The sequence below is a fragment of the Lycorma delicatula genome, chromosome 2, assembly GCF_047948215.1.
Source record: "Lycorma delicatula isolate Av1 chromosome 2, ASM4794821v1, whole genome shotgun sequence".
In the NCBI taxonomy this organism is placed as follows: domain Eukaryota; kingdom Metazoa; phylum Arthropoda; class Insecta; order Hemiptera; family Fulgoridae; genus Lycorma; species Lycorma delicatula.
The window spans coordinates 233,191,892-233,207,664 of NC_134456.1; the positions used below are offsets into that span (position 1 = coordinate 233,191,892).

A 15,773-nucleotide genomic window follows, 5' to 3' on the forward strand; every position below is an offset into this window, starting at 1 on the left:
AGCAATTAATACATTCGTAACGTAAATATTGTACTCATATTTTTATTATGAAATACGAGGTCTGATAGTACTCATTACCATTCTTCAGCTGTAGGTTAGCTTTTTATGCAGACACTTGGGAGAAAATCACTCAAATTCAAGGACATAATATTTCTAAAGATTACCATAATCTTAAGCTGGACCTAGCAGGCATTCAGCCAAAACCTAGAGATCACTAGCAGGAAGAAAGGAATGAAGAATAAAGGAAAAGAGTAGAAGTTAGAAAAGTATGATCTAAAGAGGACTGCAAACAATTCCACTCGAAAGAATGTATCTACATCTTTTCTACACAGTGTGTATCAATTTTACTAGTAATCCATTAGATTAGGGCATCTTCATGTAGGATATAAGTAGATAATTACTGATACGGAATATCTGTAGAATTACTGCGCAGTGCAGGTGAGCAAACGATAGGTAGATTATACAAACTGGTGTGTATTATTAACGAAAAAAAAAAGTTCCGTAAGATTTCAAAAAGACTTTGGTATCAAAGTTCTGATACCAAAGAAAGCAGGGGCAGATAAATGTGAAGAATACAGAACAATTAGTTTAACTAGTCATGCATCAAAAATCTTAACTAGAATTCTATACAGAAGAATTGAGAGGAGAATGGAAGAAGTGTTAGGAGAAGACCGATTTAGTTTCAGGAAAAGTATAGGGACAAGAGAAGCAATTTTAGGCCTCAGATTAATAGTGGAAGGAAGATTAAAGTAAAACAAACCAACATACTTGGCGTTTATAGATCTAGAAAAGGCATTCGATAACGTAGACTGGAATAAAATGTTCTGCATTTTACAAAAATTAGGGTTCAAATACAGAGATAGAAGAACAATTCCTAACATGTACAGGAACCAAACAGCAACAGTAAGAATAGAAGAATATAAGAAAGAAGCCGTAATAAGAAAGGGAGTCCGACAAGGGTGTTCCCTGTCTCCGTTACTTTTTAATCTTTACATGGAACTAGCAGTTAATGATGTTAAAGAACAATTTAGATTCGGAGTAACAGTACAAGGTGAAAAGATAAAGATGCTACGATTTGCTGATGATATAGTAATTCAAGCCGAAAGTAAAAAGGATTTAGAAGAAACAATGAACGGCATAGATGAAGTCCTACGCAAGAACTATCGCGTGAAAATAAACAAGAAGAAAACAAAAGTAATGAAATGTACTAGAAATAATAAAGATGGACCACTGAATGTGAAAATAGGAAGAGAAAAGATTATGAAGGTAGTAGAATTTTGTTATTTAGGAAGTAAAATTACTAAAGATGGACGAAGCAGGAGCGATATAAAATGCCGAATAGCACAAGCTAAACGAGCCTTCAGTCAGAAATATAATTAATTTCAAAAATTAATTTAAAGGTCAGAAAAAGATTTTTGAAAGTATATTTTTGGAGCGTTGCTTTATATGGAAGTGAAACTTGGACGATCGGAGTATCTTGAGAAGAAAAGAAAAGCTTTTGAAATGCGGTGCTATAGGAGAATGTTAAAAATCAGATAGTTGGATAAAGTGACAAATGAAGACGTATTGCGGCAAATAGATGAAGAAACAAGCATTTGGAAAAATATAGCTAAAAGAAGAGACAGACTTATGAGCCACATACTAAGGCATCCTGGAATAGTCGCTTTAATATTGGACGGACAGGTAGAAGGGAAAAATTGTGTAGGCAGGCCACGTTTGGAATATGTAAAACAAATTGTTAGGGATGCAAGATGTAGGGGGTATACTGAAATGAAACAACTAGCACTAGATAGGGAATCTTGGAGAGCTGCATCAAACCAGTCAAATGACTGAAGAAAAAAAAAAATAAACAAAGCGAATCGGGCACGATTTTATACTTCCAAACAGATTACAAAAAGATAAGACTCGGAGCAAGCAAAGCAAGCAGAGGTATATTCATATTTTGTTGAGTTCAAGTGGCAAAATTTTGCAAAGGACCTGGATATAGCTATTCTTTGTACTTCATCAATAAATTAATTACAACCAAATTTTTACCCCTGTTTCTTGGAATAACTGAGGTTTTTATATATATTTCATCTACAAAAAAAAATATATATATAAATATGTATATTTATAAAACTTACATGTAACTTATTTGCCTCTTGATTGGGTAGAATTAAATATAATATCAATACATATTTTACTTAATAATATTATCTTTATTAATCTCACGGGTTAACCAATCAACTATACATACCTATAAATTAAATTCACTATTTTTTACTTGTAATTCTTTAATCTTCCTCTGGTGACAAATACACAATCATACAAAATTCTCTTACATAATAAAAAATTAAATTGTCTACCAATCCTAGATAACAAGATAACAATATTTTATCCCCACCTTTGTTGTAATAGATCCCCCTACATATATATATGATTCATCTTATCTTTAGATAATTATATGTATCTCTTTATATAACCTGATTGCTATTTCTTTATATAAAGGAAATACAAACTACTATATATGTATATATATAGTAGTTCATGAAAGTTTGTGCTTCAACCAGCAAAGCTCCAACTTTCATGAATTGAATTAATGAACTGTGAGTCTTTATTACTGTGTGGGTTGATTTTGAACTAAATGATTTTATTCAATCGAATGAATAATATTACAAAAATAATAAAATTAAATTTACATTATATAAAATAATATTAAATAAATTTAAAGAGATTTTGTTTAACAATAATGGGCTTCCCATAGAGATCGCCTGTGAGGTTGGAGTTGTAAGGTAACTCGTTAGAGGCTAGACTGATCATCACCATCAACTAATAATAAATGGGGTGCTCCTGTGGCGCTGTTTTGGGAGCACCTTCAATGTGCTCTCCACTGTCACGACATATTTAATTTCTAACTTGTTCAGTACAAACAAATAACATACCCTGTACTACATCAGAGCATATCATATTCCCTAAGCGCTCAGTAAAAATCTGAATAACACATCATTAACTATGTCATAGCATATTTTGTTTTCTAATTTTGCAGCAAAAATAAATAATACATCCTGAATGTATTACTACTTAATCAATTCCTTGCCCAAATCCTACTTGCTCGACAAAAAATTAAATACAGCATGCAATACGATAGCTTACAAGATATGCTGCAAAATCAACAAGAAGCTTGATAATGCATCCGTAACTGTGTCAAAGTATATCGCATTTGCTGCCTCATCAATAAAAGTAGTTATTACACCCTGTACTATGTGAGAGCAATATAACATTTTCTCTCGTTCAGTAAAATCATAAATAATATATAAATTATTTATATAACAGTTACCACTTACCGACAATCTTTAATAGTAATGTTCCAGCGCTTTCAGATTGTTAATCCATCCTCAGGAACAATGATGTGTTATACTTTATTTACGTCACATATCATTAATTATACTAAATTGAATTTTATAAAACTTTGAATACTTGTTTGATTAATATTATTCAAACGTATATTAAACAATAATTTTAATTCTCAGGTCGGTAATACTGCTTCATACTAATAAACATAACAATTGAGACCTTCATACTGACATGATGCATAATGTTGACTTTATTTTACCTTTAGACGATCGATTGTTATAATTACATTTTTATAAAATTTAATTTACTATAATTAATGACATGTAAAGTAAATAATTATAAAGCATAACACATCATTGTTCATGAGGATAGATTAATAATCTGAAAGCGCTGGAACATTACTATTAAAGATTGTCGGTAAGTGGTAACTGTTATATAAATAATTTATATATTAATACCAACGGGTCTTGCTTAATAAAATTCATATAAATAATATACTCTGTACTAAACCTAAGTGAGCTTATTACATTTCTTACTTTTTTTGTAAAAATACAAATAATATACTCTGCAATATGTCAGAGAATAAATAGGATGTACTTGCTGCTTGAACTGCAAGATTTGAAAGAATAAATCCTGTAATTTGCCAGAGCATACCGTACTTCCTACTTCTTCAAAAAAGTATTTAATTTTTCTTTTCACTGTGTCAAAATATAACAAGTCGGTTACCAAAAAATGTTAGTAATATACTTTGTACGATATCTAACCGCAAGACAATTTTAACTTGTTTAATAAAACCCTACATAATAACCCTGCACTGTGAAAAACTAACTGATTTTCCAACGACAAAGAAAACAGAACTCAAACTCAAAGTAAGTAACTTTCACAACCACTCAGGCCAAAATCAGAATTCAATTACTAAGCGAATTTGCAAGCAAATTTGTCTTCAAATTTCTTATGAAAAAAAACTAATTGATTTTCCAAAGACAAAGAAAACAGAACTCAATTCCTTAAAATTTCTGACATCAACAAAGTAAGTAGAGTACAAAAATGTAAATATTTGGGAGAAATCATAACATCAAATATAATTGAAAAATGTGTGGGATGAGGAATACAGTACAAAAAATTGAAACTGCCTATCATCTCATAAAGAAAGTTTATCATAAAAATTCCCTGTTATATAACTCCAAATTGAGGCACTAAAAAACTGCAGTTCTACCAGAAGCACTGTATGGGGCAGAATGTATGCATTGCTTTTTAGAACAAAAAATAGCAAAAGTAGAAATAAAAATCTTAAGAAAACTCGGGGACAAAAATATGTAAATGAAATTTATAAATTGAAAAGTAATATAGAAATTTACAAATGTACAGTAAAATTTAAGGTTCTTAATCTGAGAAAGAAGATTTTAGTTTTATGGTCATTTATACAGAATGAAAACCAAAGATTAGACAAAAATGTATGTAAAAGTATGAAGTAATAAAATCATTTATAACTGAAATTATGGCAACTTTACCTGGCAACTCTCCATTGGTCTTATTGCTCTGGTTTAGTACTTTTTTTTCATTTAAGGTACCATTCTTCTTACGATAAAGAAATTAATTGTAAATTTTCAGAATAATTCTGATAAAATACTATGCGATGTAAATTTTAAACTAAATTCATATAAAAGTTATGAATGCAATCGTTTCCTAAAGTATATTTTATTTCAGCAGCCATAAAAATAAACAGATTCAAATGTTCAAGTATTTGTAATTTTCAAGTATAATCAAATTGAAGTATTTTTCAATATATTTTTGTGCCAGAAAATATTTTTGTATAATTATTAATATTTTCATTTACATTCATATGAAAATTCAATTTTAGTTTCTATAAAATAGTACAGTAGAGACAAACAACTGCATTCTGTGCTTCATTAGAACAGCTTTTAAAAAGTAGGCTAAACATGCCTAGACAAATTTTTTTTTGTCAATTTCAAATACTCAGATTTGCTATTCAGTACCCGCTATATATGTATTGTTACAAAACTTAAAATCAAACAATTCTCATAGGGTCATTTAAAAGAAGAAAGTATTTTGTTTTTTAGTTCTCAAAACTCATTGCAGTTCCTATATAAAATTTAATTTTATAAAAATAACGCCGCCATATTGGTTAATAAAGCTAATGTAAAATGCATTATTTTTTTACTAAATAAAATGTATGTCTGAAAATAATTATTAAATAAAATTAAATGTTAGAATAGACCTTAATAAAATATAAAAATCATTCTACATATCAATAACTCGTAACAAAATATAACAGTTTAAGATTCCTGATAATAAGCTTTATAAAATTATCGGATTACATTTTCAACTCGTTTAACTAAAATTTAATAACTCCTCTTTAATTAAGTATTATTAGCTTAAAAAAAAAATTACCAAATCTATGTTTCATATATATATATATATATATATATATATATATATAAGAGTAATAAAGTTATTACTTTATTACTTACTTTAAATAACGTCCTAAATTGTGTTCATTAGTTATTTTTCTAGAATATTCTATAAAAAAAAGTTCATCATTATAAACCCACGTACATACACCAAAACGTTAACGACGAAAGTGAAATTGAGATCGGTAGATGGCATCATAAATACTTTAAAAGAAATTATTCATCATTTTACATATAAGAAATTTAATAATAATAACAAAATTATATAGCTTGAAACACACACGTTTTGCCACTGTTTGTTCAAAAAATATTTATGATAATTAATAAATAAACAGAATAAAATTGTTTCTAAATCTTATTAAGAGATTGAAAAATTTATATACATTTTTAATTATGATGCGTTTACAACAAATTATTCCTCGAATTAAGATTATTTTAAGTCAGCTAAAAATTATTGATATCAAACAAAAACAAGATCGATAAGTAATAATGTATTAGTTGTCAGCTAATTAAAAATATCGTTGAATTCAGCTTGGGCATAATTATAACAATTATTTACTAGCACAGTAAAAGTAAGAACGTGTAAAATTTTTGATTTATTAATCATGAGGTTTAATAAATTTTTGAATTTCACTCATTAAATTGCCGTTCAATAAGTCTTAATAAAAACAAACTTGGTTTTGTTTTTCTAGGTTAAAAAATTTAATCACTATCTTCCGTACAACTTAATCTTGAATTCTTAATAATATTTAAAAATGCATTCACAAAATATACAAATTTTTATAGTTAATTTTTCTTAAAGAGTGTGTGTGTGTGTGTGTTAAACTTTTAAAACTGTGTAATAAAAAGTCCTATTCTATACCGTAGCAGAATTGCAAGTGTAAAACGGTTAAACCTTCAACACGCAGCAAATCGTCTTGCCTTCCCTCTCCATGTCTAACCGCAGCATGCACGTATATCTTATATAACGTACTTTTTGCCCTGGAAAATTAACTAGAGCGCATTTTTTTGTTTCAGTCTGTTATGACTTACTTATTTCAACTACTTTTTAAAATTTGAAACCCGAAATTTTTTGCGATCACAATACTTTCTTTACTTCGTATAAGAAAGTAAAAATTCTCAGTATAAATATGACTAAAACAACAATACAAAATATTAGATACCGATGATATAATCAGTTTTGAAACTGTACAATTTTTTTTTATATTTCAAATTAGTTAGATAACCTTACTTGTCAATTTATCTTATCCATGAAACTGTACGACTCTGTGCATTTGTCATTCTTTAATATCAGACCAACTTTTAAAGCACAACTTGAAGTACAAGATTACAGTTCATCGTTAGCTTAAACGAATACCTTTATAAAATTAACAAAAAATTGTGAATATTTCTCTCTTAACTCAATGACAGAAATTTTTATCACAAATTCATTATGAAAATTTACCGATCAATTTTTTTTTTGCAATGCGTTCCAGTACATCGATCGGTCTAAAAATCGATTTTCTCCAATTACTAATAGGAAAGTAGTTAAAAAGAAAATGTTAACAAAAAAAAGGATTTTTATAATTACATGTTTAATGAATATGTTCAAAAGATCTTGCTTTCCCCCTTATGCAATCACGATGGCATTTACTACAAAATTACACATTTTTCCCCTAAAACTTTTGTCCGCTTTATGAAATGAAATAAATGAGTTTTCAATCGACTGTGAGTGGTAATTCAGGATGTTTGGATCTGAAGGAAAGTCAAATTCGTATTTGAAGATTACCTGACCAAAAATCATACGAATGCGGTTACCGTTCCAAGTTGTTTCTCGACATCCTAAACATTCAAAAAAAATTTGATCGTAGTCGTCTGTAATTTTTAAGATCGTAGCGAGTAATATTTGAAAGACATACGACTATTTCTCATGAATTGTCATCGAAATGAATTGTCAAAAATATAAACCGAAATAAAAAATATGAAATTTGCGTATACTTTTAAAAGAAAAAAAAATTATGGATAAAATACGAAACGTTTGAATAATTTAAATAAATTCTTGCACAACTGAAAGGACCTGTCGCGTTACCCCAAGTGCCAGAAAATAATTAATTATAATGTATATTCATTATTTAACTATAATATTTTGATTTTTACGTGTCAATTTTGGGATGTACCGTTCTTATTTTACGAGTTTATTTCCTTCTATTTAAATTTTACACGTAAATAATGTTATTTATTTGTGTAAGCATCGTGACAATTCAGTTGTACACTAACGTCTACATTTCACGACAAAGAAAGTCACTGGCAGATCTCTGTTCTTCCTTCTACCAGAAAAAACTAATCGTACAACATTCGTAAGGGTTTAAGCGAGTGCACGACAGGTTTCAGCGTTTGTCAACCGATGCTTTGTCGGCACCCTATAGAAGAACATGATGGCAGACGGGATTACAGACATTGCTGGCCGTTACCGTTTACACTTTGTCGAATTAATCTGCAAAACATTTACAACAGTTAGAAGGCAATTTTTAAACGGTTCTAGTGTGTATTTTGTTTCGTTTTTTGGTTAGTATTATCATAATAAACATAAAATCAATGCAAAATATAAATTAAAAACTTACTTGCAACGCGATCGAGTGAGGTACGTGCTATTTCATTCTCTGCTCTGAGCATACTCTACGACAGAAAAAGAAAATTATAACAGATCTAATAGTAACATGTTTTTTTTTTTTTGTATTTGTTCAAGAGTTATGTATATAAGATATATGTACTCTAAAGTAAAACTCTTTTTATAATTACACTGCCGCTTGTGCTAAACAAAAAAGAAATTTCAGTTAAAAGTGACAGTAGTCAAAACAAAAAACAGACGCTATTATATGTAATGATTTCAACAGTGGTCACTTGTACGTGACCACTGTGTTCATACTTGTTTGATACTAGCAGACCCGGCAATGCTTATATATATATATATATATATATATATATAGAGAGAGAGAGATATTTACTTTAACCACCTACAGCGATATTATAAAATTAATTTTTACAGAGGTCGAGAAAAGTTTTAAATAAATCGGTTATAAAATTTAAACATTTATATTTCTCTAAAGTAAACCGTTTTAAACGGTTCATACAAAATAGAAAACAATCATTTTACCAGTTCATGGACATTTACTTTGTAAATCGCTGAATATTTTCAAATAAATTTACTTTTGTTAGTTATTTTATACTAGTATTATTGGAATAAAATTTTGTTCAAACAAAATAAAATGAAGTATTTATTTTTTTTTACATTACATTTATATTACATTTTATACATTTTTTTATATTACAGCGTAGACAACAGATGCGTAGCTTATAAGTCCGTACGGGTAACCGCTCGATACAGTCCATCATACATTTATCCGTCTGGTTACAGGAGCGTTTCATTAAAGCCCTGTAAGTAAGTCTATTAGTTATTATTACCAGAATTGTAAGTAGTACTGGTAGACAGAAAGTTCTGGGTTCGAATTCCGGTCAGAATTGGTTTTTATATACGCTTTATTAAAATTAAAAATAAACGTAAGAGACGAACCGGATGTCGGTCTATTGCCGATACAAATAAATAAATATAAAAATGTATTAGGTACTAATATGTGTAATGAATAGCATTAATAAAGATAATGTGGAGCGACTTATCAACCGTTGGTAGTCGTGATGCTGTCGAGGTAACACCGCCCTTCCTCTCCGACAAACTAAACGCTAAACGCTTCACTAAATACATGCTGCAACATAACTCATATTTTGATAAGTAATTAAATCTATAACGTACATTATATTAAATTAAGTTAAAAATTCCAACGGCGACTGAGTTCGAACCCGGGACCTTCCGGAAGATTTCATTTAGGAGATCAGTCGGCAAACGGTTTAGTTGATGTTTGTTGAAGAATTAAATAACATTATATTTTCTGTTCTTATAAACATAAAAGGATTACATAAAGTAGGTCCGCTTATAGCGTCTAACTCAACATTGTATTTATGTGGACGTCTCTTACTTTTATTATTAGAACCTTAAATATAATCGAGTTAATTACAAGTTTTACATATTCATTTTTTTACCCTTTAATGCTGTATTACATTTTATAAATAAGTTTATAACGTTATATCATATTAAAAATTGATCGATCCGTCGATCAATTGTTGTTAGCATGTTGGCTACTAAATCTACCGGTCTCGTGTTTGATTCCTGGCAAAAATTTCACTTTTTTTTAATAACTCATTAATTTTATCGACCATATTCTTCGTTCGTTAAAATACACGTGTAAGGTATTACGAGGTCAAATTGTAAATAAAACTGGAAAAATTTTATCTGTTATTATGTAATATTAGAATCTTTTTTTTTTTTAAATTACTTTACAAAACAGATAAACTTTATCGTAATATTTAAAAAAAAAAAAAATTATAAATATTAAGGGAGATTAATTATTATTTTAAATAAAATGTAATAAATATAAAATAATCGACAAATCTTGATTTAATTTAATTATATCGAACGTCTATATAAGAAATGTCTTTATAAGAAAACGTCTATATTAACGTGTTACTCGCACAGCAATACTCATACGTACGCACACACACATGTATACATGTTTACGGTTGTATTTGAATTGTACAACGCTTGTTCAGTACTGTCTGACGGTAGCCAATCAGAGCGAAGGAAACCCCCGTCCCTCCCTTCCTCACACCCTCAGCACATTAGTTAGACTGACAGAAGTTTTTACTTATGCCTCATCCGAAAAAAATTAAATAAAAAAAGATTTACCTCTAAAATTCCTCTTAGCTAAAGTCCTCTGTCACTGTATAAACTATACAATTTTATAAATTATGTTATGGTATTATTTTATCATTAACTCTTGAACTATTTATTTTTCATTTATTTATTTTTTTTTATTTATTATTAAACCATTTGTTACTACAAGAAATTTATTTTATTATCATTAAACATTTCGCTTTAATCAACTGATTTTTTTTTTAAATCTAGCACAAATGAAGTATTACAATAAAAATACCTTCAAAACTAGAATGATCTAATATACCGGTGATACAGATGCGGTTGATGAAGCTTTCTATTATTTAATCAAATCTAATGTTCAATCTTGTGTAATGTCTTTATCAGTAATGCAAGATTTCGCACGCACACACACACCGCGAGCAAATGAAATCTGTTACTCCATAATTACAATTTTTGCTTTTTAATTTTTATTAAAATACGAGTAGACCCGGCAATGCTTCGCTATTGCTATATATATATATATATATATATATATATATATATATATATATATATAGAGAGAGAGAGAGAGAGAGAGAGAGAGAGAGAATTTGATAAATTTGATACACAATTGAAAATTTGATAAAAAAATTAAATATCTGAACTTCACAAATTTTACCTTTCACTTATTCTCCTTCCCCTTTTCCCTTTCCAACTTCTCCCTTTCGCTCTTCTCCATCATCGCTCACCCAGTTTCCTTTTTAGCCTTTACCGTTTTCCCCTTTTCTCTTTCCACCTTTTCCCCGTATCCCGCGCGTAAATCGGTCCATTAGTTTTTTTATCTTTAGCGGACACACATACGAACATGCGTTTTATATATATATATATATATAGAATAAAAAAGTCTATTTGAATATTTGTTTGTTTCGTAAATATGTCGACACCGGCCCCACCTAGCGGGTACAGTTTTTGCAAAAAATATTTATTTTCACGTAACTAATATTCATATTCTGAATACGAACCAAATCGGTCCATAAATATAATTTTTCTAAATATCTCAACCCCGGCGCCAACTATCGGGACCATTTTTTGGGGAGATAATTCTTTCCATTTAAGTAACACGTATTCTGAATACGAGGCAAGTCGGACCATAAATACAATTTTTGAAAATATCTCGACCAAAGCGCTACCTAGCGGGTCCAAACTAATTCAGAAACCTTCCCTGGCATGCGTCCAACCGTTCCCTAAATTTTCATAGTATCGGATGAACGGTTTAGAAAGGCTTAAGAGACACACAGACAGACAAACATTCATTTATATATATATATAATTACTTACTTAATAAACTTCTTATCAAATGTTACAATCCTCAGTATCGATGAACTGAAGGCGAACGTTCGACAGAAATCAATGCCGTTGACAACAATGTGCAAAACGTTGCTGTCAAAGTTCTTGCGACACCTGACGCAAATTCAGGTGAGACAGTCAGTATCATCGCTTGGAACATTTTTTACAAATATAAAACATATTACAAAAATATAGTATATATCCCCAACGACAAATGTTTTCCAGCGATTCATCTCAAATGAGGTCATGTTGAAATTTTTAGGGGGTCATAGGAGGAGTAAACTTTATGGGTTCTTATGATTTTGACCTGAAAAATCTAATAAATAGGTCTCAAATTTGTATCTCCCACAGGTTTAATGAAAACCACCGTAAAACGGAAAAATTCCGTGACAAAAAAAAACTCGTTTTTTTTAGGTTTGAAGCACAATAACTTTGTTAAATGACAGATAAATGCGTAAATTTGATTGATGTACCGTGTAGAGAACTTAATTTTGAGAAAATTGATGAACAACTTTTTAGTATAATAAATTTAGACCGCAAACAACAAATTGATTTGTAGAATTTAATAATCTTCGTGAGAGTAGTACACTTCGCAGCACTCGTGTTTCATCTGAACGCCGACCGTTACAAGTTGATGAAAAAAAATTCTTCAAGTAGTACGGTTTAGTTCTAAAACGGGCACGCGAATAATTTTTACGCCACTCGACATTCTACAAAGTACAGTACGGAGGACATTACACGCTCAAGGACTGAATCCTTGTCACGTCCAGATAATACAACACCTCCAGCTTGGGTGACCGTGTCGAACGAGTTTTTTTCAGCGGGTTAACATAATTACCTTTAAATCTCGTTTGTACTATTTTCGGACGAAGATACGTGTATCCGTAACGGCGTAAACAACACGTGAAATTCACGTCGGTGGTGTGAAGAAACCCACATGCTGTAGTCAGATCAAATTTCCGGCGATAATTTTCGGTGATCGTTTGATGCGGCACGATCGACCAAAAATTAGGCCCTTTCTTACTAGAACGTGTCACGGAAAGAGATTATCTGACATTTTTAAACGATGTATTTTTTTGCTTAAAAATTTGTCATCGGCGAAACAAATCTAAAAGTACTATCGACTTGATGGACTACCAACCCGTTTCTCGAATAAAGTAAGACGGTTTTTAGATGAAAAATTTACCGGTAAATGGACTGGACGTAGAGTAGAGGGTTGGTAAATTGTCCGACTAGATCGGTGAACCTTAAACCCATTAGATTATTGTTTACGGGAACGGATGAAATGAGAGGTGTACGAGAAAAACGTAGACGCACGTGACGAACTGATCGCTTGCATTCTCAGTGCTGCTGCCCTCATCAAGGAACGTCAAGGAAACGAGTTGAAAAGTGCATCGATGTCAACGGTGGAATTTTCCAACATTTATTTAAAAAAAAATATATATAAACCACAGCGAGTATTTTTTTTTTTAAAGTAAATTAAAATTATTATTTTAATTTTTCAAGGTTAAACGTATTTTACTAAAAAAAAAGAAAACTGTTGTTTTTATTTTTACTAATCCTTAAAGTTTTTTTCCATAGAGTATATTACAACGATTTTCTCAGAATTAAACTACATGTTTGTTTAACAGAGTTATTCTACATCAAACCTAAAAAAACGTGTTTTTCGTCACTGAACTTTTCTGTTCTACTCTGGATATCGTGAAAATAAGGGATGATAGTACTGTTTTTTTTTATTCTATTTTTCAGGTCCAAAACATAAGAAACGATCAATTTTACCCCTTATATAACGCCTTAAAAATTTCAGTATGACTTATTTCACAGGGGAACTGAAATCCGAGCGAAATCTACGCTAGCCGTAACTTTACAAAGAAGCGTTTTCGGACATATGTTTGTACGTGAACTTTTTCCTTTATTTCAAGATCTAGAATCGGTTCCCAAATTATTTCCCTTTCCCCCAAAATCACCCTGTATTTACGATAAATAAAATAGAACTGATAGTTACCGTTTATTTAATGTTCCATTTCGGACAAACCTCAAATCAGGTGACTTTTTATTAATACAAAAGTGCACATTAAAACAATCGCACGCGCGCGCATAGAAATTTGATATCGCATATCACTAAATATTTCATATTTTTAACTTTCTTGGTTCTACTTTACGGTTAGGATTCAGTTAACTACACATCTCTGGATGTATATATATATATATATATATATATATATACATATACACGATTAAATAAATTAAAAAATTATGCTACATACGAAAAATTGTCACTCGCACGCTCTTTATTTAATTAGAGCAATGTTTTTTTTTTTGGCAGTCGTTTTTTAATATTTATCTATTCTCTTGTTTCTGGAATCAAATTCACATCCTGTACTAATTACACGATGATCCCATTAGGTTAGTATATCACTTTGGTTATGGATTTTTTTTAGTTTTTGTTACTAAAGAGCGGGCATCAAGAGCTACAATAAATATTTATTCAATAATAACAATAAAAAAAAATCATTAGTTATTAGTGAAGTAAAATTTTAAGTACTTTTAAAAATGCACGTATGTAATTGAATAGGCATTATTACACGTACGTATATGTAACAGAGCCGGTGAAACATCTGATTATTTAATATAAATTGAAAATGATAGTATAGAATCGTATTATTTTTTAAAAGAGAGGTTGACGATTGTAAATGAAAGAGAAAGCGTAACAAAATTCGTACAAGGGATATATTTAATAAATTCAAATTATAGTCAAATATTGTATAAGGATACGATTAAAAGTTACGGGTATCCTAAATTTCATCATTAGAATGAATTAAATGCGAATGAAGTGCAACACTCTGAATTATCAATAGCCCTTAAGACGTTAAAATTAAAAAAATAAACTTAAACAATTTGTCGATGGTCACAGCTGATATATCGATCTGGATAATAATATTATATTATATATTTATTGTAATTGTTGTAAATTGAAATATCTGTAGGAAAACATACCTGTGCCTGATAATCAACCCCACGGTGTTTTATTTGTGGATGGGGGAGTTATGTTACAATAAAGTCCTGCCGCATTGCATTCCATAAACCGCGTGTGCTTCATATCACTTAATATTTAAAAATGTACCTTCGAGCTGCATCCTGTACAAAGTATACAGAATAATTCACTTCTGAATAGAATCTCGTCGAGTAAAGTTCTATCGCAGTACTCGTTCGATGCACTTTATCGTCCTATTTAATTCATAATTAATATACTCGCAAAATGATGTGTACCGTATACCGATTGTAATAATGTTAATCTTATAAATAAAGTTCACGTTTGATTTATTAACCTTTGATCGCAAAAAAACTTTTACGATAAATTAGAATTCGATAATTTGTAAACGAAATAAAATTTTATTTAGTTTTCAATTTTTAAAAATGCGTAAATGTAATTTAATAGTTGTACAAGGAAGTCGTGTGGTGTCCACATTAGAATTTTCTGTAATAATTTACATCACAAGAAAAATTGACCCCGCCTTTAATTGGCCCCATCACCTTTAAATTTCAACGGGTAAAATAACGCAGCCCTTCTTTACGAAATTATTTATTCAGCGACTAAAATTATACCGTAAAACATTGACGCTATAAAAAAACCGCAATTACGTTAAAGTTAAAGCTTCCATGATAATGGAGATATCTGGATAAGTTTCTAAATCATTCTCTCAAATTTTAATTAAAATATTGGTAAAAGTTCACATCACGTCAGTGGTTGTTGAGTTAGAAGGATAATCTGCACACGCGCGCGCCCACACACACACATGTATATATATGGTTTGTTACCGATTTAACAAAGTTATTAGGAAGAAATATGGCCTAAGTACATTAGGAAAGAATGATATGAAGCAACTATAAAAAAAAAAAAACCTGTAACCGGAAGAGAGACATAAAAGCAATGT

The 15,773-nt window shown here is 30.0% G+C and overlaps 1 protein-coding gene across 3 annotated transcripts in view; it reads right to left on the minus strand.

Annotated features, from left to right (window-relative positions):
- Positions 1 to 6,014, minus strand: part of LOC142319750 (very long chain fatty acid elongase 1-like) — a 103,009-nt gene extending 96,995 nt beyond the window's left edge. For all 3 annotated transcript variants that reach the window (XR_012755265.1, XM_075357376.1, XM_075357374.1), the window contains exon 1: positions 5,826 to 6,014. The gene's annotated coding sequence lies outside the window, so the exon portion shown is untranslated. The remainder of the gene's footprint in view (positions 1 to 5,825) is intronic.
- Positions 6,015 to 15,773: the final 9,759 nt, after the last annotated feature.